The sequence below is a fragment of the Castanea sativa genome, chromosome 1, assembly GCF_040712315.1.
Source record: "Castanea sativa cultivar Marrone di Chiusa Pesio chromosome 1, ASM4071231v1".
Taxonomy (NCBI): Eukaryota; Viridiplantae; Streptophyta; class Magnoliopsida; order Fagales; family Fagaceae; genus Castanea; species Castanea sativa.
In genome coordinates, this window is record NC_134013.1 from 56,657,798 (window position 1) to 56,664,404 (window position 6,607).

Sequence of the window (6,607 nt, forward strand, 5' to 3'; positions counted from 1 at the left end):
TCTACTCAGCTTATCCTCGAGGAAATGGGCAGGCCGAGGCCGTTAACAAGGTCATAGTCAACGGGCTTACAGAAGAGGTTAGACGATGCGAAAGGCAGATGGGTAGAAGAGCTCCCTCATGTCCCTGTGGACGTATCGGACCACACCGCGTAGGTCCACCGGAGAAACTCCATTCTCTATGACTTATGGAGCCGAGGCGGTGATACCACTGAATTCGGTTTTCCTACTCTAAAGACAAGTTCTTTTAGTCCAAGAGAAAACGAGGGACTTCTAGAGAAAGATCTTGATTTACTTGAGGAACGGCGTGAGGCAGCTATGGTCACAATTGGCGTATTATCGCAGAAAGCTAAAACGAGGGTATGATGCCCACGTGAAGCTAAGGCCACTTGCACCTGGTGATCTTGTATTAAGGAAAGTTGTAGGCACTTCTAAGAACCCAGCATGGGGTAAGCTAGGACCTAACTGGGAAGGCCCCTACCGCATTGTTTCAATAGCAGGCATAGGGTCATATAGGCTAGCTGACCTAGATGAACGAGTTGTACCACGTCCATGGAATGTAAATAATCTTAGAAGGTATTATTATTAATCAAATAAGCTTTTGTCAATTAATATTTCAAAGTTATGGCTAGCTCTCACGTTTGAAGTTACAATTTTTGAGAATCAAACAGAAACTTGGTTAAGTGTAGTCCTCGGACCACAAACCTTGTGGAAATTGATGTCTTATCATTTGTTAAACAGAACCTTAGTTATGCCGGGTCTTCGGACCTCCTACTTTGGGAAAATTAACGTTTGAAGTTACAATTTTTGAGAATCAAACAGAAACTTGGTTAAGTGTAGTCCTCGGACCACAAACCTTGTGGAAATTGATGTCTTATCATTTGTTAAAAACGGAACCTTAGTTATGCGGGTCTTCGGACCTCCTACTTTGGGAAAATTAACATTTGAAGTTACAATTTTTGAGAATCAAACGAAACTTGGTTAAGTGTAGTCCTCGGACCACAAACCTTGTGGAAATTGATGTCTTATCATTTGTTAAACGAGAACCTTAGTTATGCCGGGTCTTCGGACCTCCTACTTTGGGAAAATTAACATTTGAAGTTAGAATTTTTGAGAATCAAACGAAACTTGGTTAAGTGTAGTCCTCGGACCACAAACCTTGTGGAAATTGATGTCTTATCATTTGTTAAACGAACCTTAGTTATGCCGGGTCTTCGGACCTCCTACTTTGGGAAAATTAACATTTGAAGTTACAATTTTTGAGAATCAAACAGAAACTTGGTTAAGTGTAGTCCTCGGACCACAAACCTTGTGGAAATTGATGTCTTATCATTTGTTAAACAGAACCTTAGTTATGCCGGGTCTTCGGACCTCCTACTTTGGGAAAATTAACATTTGAAGTTATTGTTTTAAAGAATCAAACAGAAACATGGTTAAGTGTAGTCCTCGGACCACAAACCTTGTGGAAATTGATGTCTTATCATTTACAGTTACAATTTTGAAGAATTAAACGAAAGATTGCTTAAGATTTATCTTCGGACTATGACTTTGATTAAACTTAACTTCTGATTGTGTCTGGATGTTAATACCTTACTGTTTATTAACTTGGATCTTAAGTTTTATATCTCTAAGTATTGAGGAAATTTGTGTAAGGAATGGTCCTCGGATCTTACAACCTACTAAAAGGGCTTGATTGTTATATGAAGTCCTCTTTCCTTTTTTAATCGAGGTATTATTCAAATGAATTAACCATGTCACCTCGTATTAAATCTTTAATAATATACGCATGATTATGTGAAAGTTATGACTATGCAATCCTTGGAGTTAGATTTTGATGCTCGAGAAACTTCGATATGACTTAATGGTAAAACTTTTGTAATAAGTACATAAAGAATAAAGAAAAAGCAGACACAATCCAAGTGAAAAGCAAACGAAATTGTTCTTCATTAATCAAGGTGAATATACATTACAATATATAATTCAAAAACAAAAAAAAAAATGGAAAAAGAGAAGCCCTAAGCTAAGTCCTAAGCTGTTGGAGGAGGATCTTGCTGAGAGGTACTAGTGCCCTCGGTCTTTCTCAACTCCAGCTCAAAAGGAGTCATAACCCGCTTTCCTTTATCCATTGTCTTTGGTGGAAGGACGTTGGGTTCCACTATCGGTTCAAGTCATTCTCTGCATCCACTCCTCCTTCCTTTTCTTTATTGGAACCGAAGGTTACGTAGGATCGAGGAATTTCTTTGTGGGACCATCGGAGGTAGGACGGGAAGAGTTGTCTCGGGGGTAGGAGTAGCGACGAGAGCCTCTTCAATCTCCGTATTTCTAGGGGAAGCCAAACGTTCTCGGACTTCCTCAAATCCGAAGGCGGGAACTCACTGCTACGTTTAAAGCTTCCCCCCATACTTTTTGACGGTATTCGCGGCATAAAGCCGCGAATTCCTCTCATTGTTCCTCGGTGGTCGCTACCCCTTCGTCAAAACTTGCACTGCTTGGCGGCTTGAAGAGAGAGTTGGAAGGAGCGGCTTCTTCCTTCATCGAGAGCCGATTGTTTCTTCGGATCCAAGCACTCCCTTTGAGCTTGGGAGAGCTCTTCATTTCTTTCCTTAAGGAGTTTGCGGCCTGTCCTTCTATCTGGGTCTTCATGGTCTTCAAGTTTGACTCGACCCCATTCTTCTCTCTCCTCGGCTCGCTACCTCCGAGGTCGGCTTCTCGTTCTCGGCAAGGGCTGTACCTAAGGTCTTCTCGGTCTCCACCCTAGTTTCGAGCTCAACCCGGCTACTTTCCGAGCGTCTTCAATAAACTTTTCAGCTACAAAGACCTCCTGAATAGCCTGTAAAAAAGCATGATGGAGTTAGGAATAACAAAAACTAATTTACTTATAAATATTGTTAAAAGGAGAAACACTTACCAGTGCTAAGTCTCTTTTTAGAGAGAGGAATAGTTGTGGTTGGCCCATCTTTTCCAAGGTCTCCATGTCCTTGGGCGGCGGAAGAGGGCGTTCTAGGACCTCGGCCGGGTGGTGGGCGTGGCCTTGTTGAGCTGCCCTTATGCGGACTGGCAGGAGATAGGGGCGCCGTCCAGCCTTAGATCGGGGGACCAGGTGGCCGGTGCTCGGTACACTACGGCCTCATCCCTGATTTCCCCAAGTTCAGCTGAACGGGCTCTACCCTTGCCTTTGTCCAGCTTCTGCTGCTGGGCCGGTGGGAGTTGTTGGCGTGGTTTCTTGGGGTCTTTAGTAATCGTCCCCTCATTAATAGGGATATGGGCCATTGGGGCTTGCTAAGGAAGGCCGACCTACTCTTGGGTTTAGGGCTTGTTGATATTCTAGGTCGGCCCATACGCCGAGGATCCGAGGACCGAGCCGGGGATGTTTTTCCCCTCGGACTGACACCAAAGAACCCGGGACTTCATGGTACAGGTTAGGGAATGGCACGGTCAAGACCAATGGTTAAAGGGGGTGAACCCCAGAATGCCCCAGAAGCACCGGTGTTGAAGAAATGTCAAAAATAAAGGCTGCTACTTCCACATTAAAGACCCTGCACCTACCACCCTGGCCGCATTAATGGGGAAGTGACACTTGAACAGTGGAAGGGAAACTTCTAGTTACTGTTCAAAGGCACTAAGAAAAGAAATATCTAGGCTAAGGGAGGAATTGGGGCAACCCGTGTATAAAGTATTAAAAAGAGGAGTATTTAAGGAGGGACCTGGCACAGAAAGGGGATGGAACTTTTTGTAACCTAAAAAGACAAAAGACAAAGGGTGAGATATAATAGAAGAACAGCTCTCGGCTTACGTCCGAGGAGGCCCGGTTACAATATTCCTTGTTGTTTTCAATTACTTGCAATCTTTAGTTTGTCATTTAATCCTCATATACTTCTAACCTGGGTTTCAAGCCCACACTCTACAAATTCTTATTGTTTAAGGCTCATTGGGCCTGAGCCCATAACTGTTCTTGGGTCCAGGTGCAATTGTGCACTTACACCTTCAATCATGTATTTCTCTAAAAATTTATGAAAATATAAAGAACATGTGAATATTTAAGTGTAGATAGTTGAGAAAATTAAAAAATGACACTAAAAAGAGATGAATGTCTAATGCTTAAGAAAGAAAAGAAAACTCACTAGACAGTCACCAAGTTTCAAATCCTGAAATTTGACAATGAAATATGTTTGGTGATTTGTTTTAAAAAGCAAAAAGAAAGAAAAAATTGGTCCGGATTTTTTTTTTTTTTTTTTCAGACTGAGGGGATGCTGAGTTTTGGGAGCTGAAACTCTGGTAGGCAACGGAGTGGGAAGTGTATCCAAAAAAAAAAAAACAAAAAAGTCAAGGGAATGGGATTCGGTGGGGTGGGTTTTTTTTTTTTTCTTTTTGACAGAAATTATAGAAGTGGGGTGCTGGGTGGGTTTTTTGAGATTGAGAGAAAGTGTAGTTGTATTGTTAGTGTCTGGACTTGAGTATTAAGTGGGTTGTGGGTCAGTTTTTTGTTTTATTTGTAGGACATAAGGCTAAAACTAAAGCTGGGCCTTAGAATAGAAGAGATTTTATGGGTATGGTGGGGCCGGATGACAAATATTGGGAGGGGAGGTCCAATTAGTTTTTATAGCTACTCTAATGGATTTTTTTTTTTTTTTTTTTTTTTTGCAGGGGCCATGGCCCCCTCCCCCAAGCCACTACGTGGCTTGGCCCCTGGACTTATCTAAATTTTTTTTTCTCATTGGCTTTCAGTTTTGTAACTTTTGTTTCTTATTCTTCTAGGTGTGGGTTTCTCTTTTTTCTTTCTTTTGTCAGGCTCACGTGGGATGGGGGAGGTCACAATTATTGACTTATCTTTTTTTTTTTTTCCTTGTTTAAACGCAGGCAAATAGTTTTCTCATTCGCTTTCACTTTTTGTTTATTAGTGCGTTTGGTAACGTTGTCGTTAGGAAGTTTATATTTTTTAAAAATAACTGTGGGTGAAAAAATATATAAAAATATATGTATTATTGTTTAAAAATTGAAAAGTGTTGTTTAAATAACTATATCAAATGGCCCTTATTCTTCCACGTGTGAGTTTCTCTTTTTTCTTTCCCTTTTATCTTTCTTTGTCAGGCTCACGCGGGATGGGAGGCCATAATTGTTGACTTATCTAATTTTTTTTTTCATTGTTTAAGCAAATAGTTTTATCACAAGGAACCCAGTTTCGCAAACTCAAGTTTATGAAAATCGAATTTTAAAAAGGGCTAACCTACTACATATTTTTCAAACAGTAATAAAATACTAATTGCCTGTTTGGATACAATTTTTATGGCTGCGTTTGTGTTTTGCTTTCTTCTTTTTTTTTTTTTTTTTTTAACCCAGCCGCAAGGTTTGACTGTTCAGCCATGAACAGTGTACAAATGCACTGTTTATGGGTCCCACAAATTTCACTTTTTAACAACTTTTTCATTAAAAATCGGTCCCATGGTACTATTCACACATTTAAAAATTATTTTACTACAGTATTTTCAGTTTTCAGTTTTCAATTTCAGCAAAATAAGTTCTATCCAAACAGACTCTAAGAGGGTATTTGGTAGATGAGTTTAAGTAATATTGTTTTGGTATTTTTGATATACGTATGAGTAAAAATGTGTGTGAAAATGTATGTAAATGTGTTTAAAATACTCAAAAGTATTATTAAAATTGCCTACCAAATAGGCCCTATTAATTTCAAAAAATAATAGTATTTGGCTATATTTAAGTTGAGAAGTATGCTCTAGAAGTATTTTATAATTTTCATGCATTCATGATTATAAAATGTTGATGCTAGAGGTTGTGGGAGCTTAAAAATAAACTTGCAACACAGATTGCTTTAGTGTTGCTTCCCTCTAGTCTAGATCTTAATTTTTAATTATTTGTATTATTGAGCACATATTTGAGATTAAACATTTAATTAAATCTTTATTTTTCATATTAACTCTCATATCTTTATATTTAAGTTTTAATTTTTATTAATTTAAATTATATAATATTAAAATTCTACAACGACATGCACATTTCATGTTGTTAATCAACCTAAAAGATTGGGTGTATCGTACAATTAATGGCTGTGTATGTGGCAAGATTGCAGAAGATTTTTTCATAGCCTGAACTGCCACAATTTCACTGAAGGTTTGCAAAAAATTCTAGACCTGCAGATTGTTATGTGTTTGAAGTGTTTCTAACTATTTCTTTTCCTAAGTTGAAATTAGTTATGCAAACTAATGGATATTGTTTAACCTTGTAGGAGATCTTGGGCCTATGATATAGCATGTTCTTTTGCCGCATATGGCATGACGGAAGCTTTGGACAATATTTATGATTATTTTAATGTTAGTATATGATTTTAGAGTTTAATATCAAGTTTTGTGTACTTGGTAGGGGTTGGAATTGTCTTCAATAGCTCATCAAAAAAAGGAATTGTCTTCAATAAATTACTCGTGTTGTATTCCATTAATGACCGGGTTTCATTTTTTTTTTAATACAAGATAGAATTTCTATTCTAACATAATCTAAGTATATATATATATGAAGTTCCCTCCTAGAGACTTGAATCCTAACTTTGTTCCCTACACCTCATAAGCATTTATATTTGTGGAGTGACCATCGCACCAAT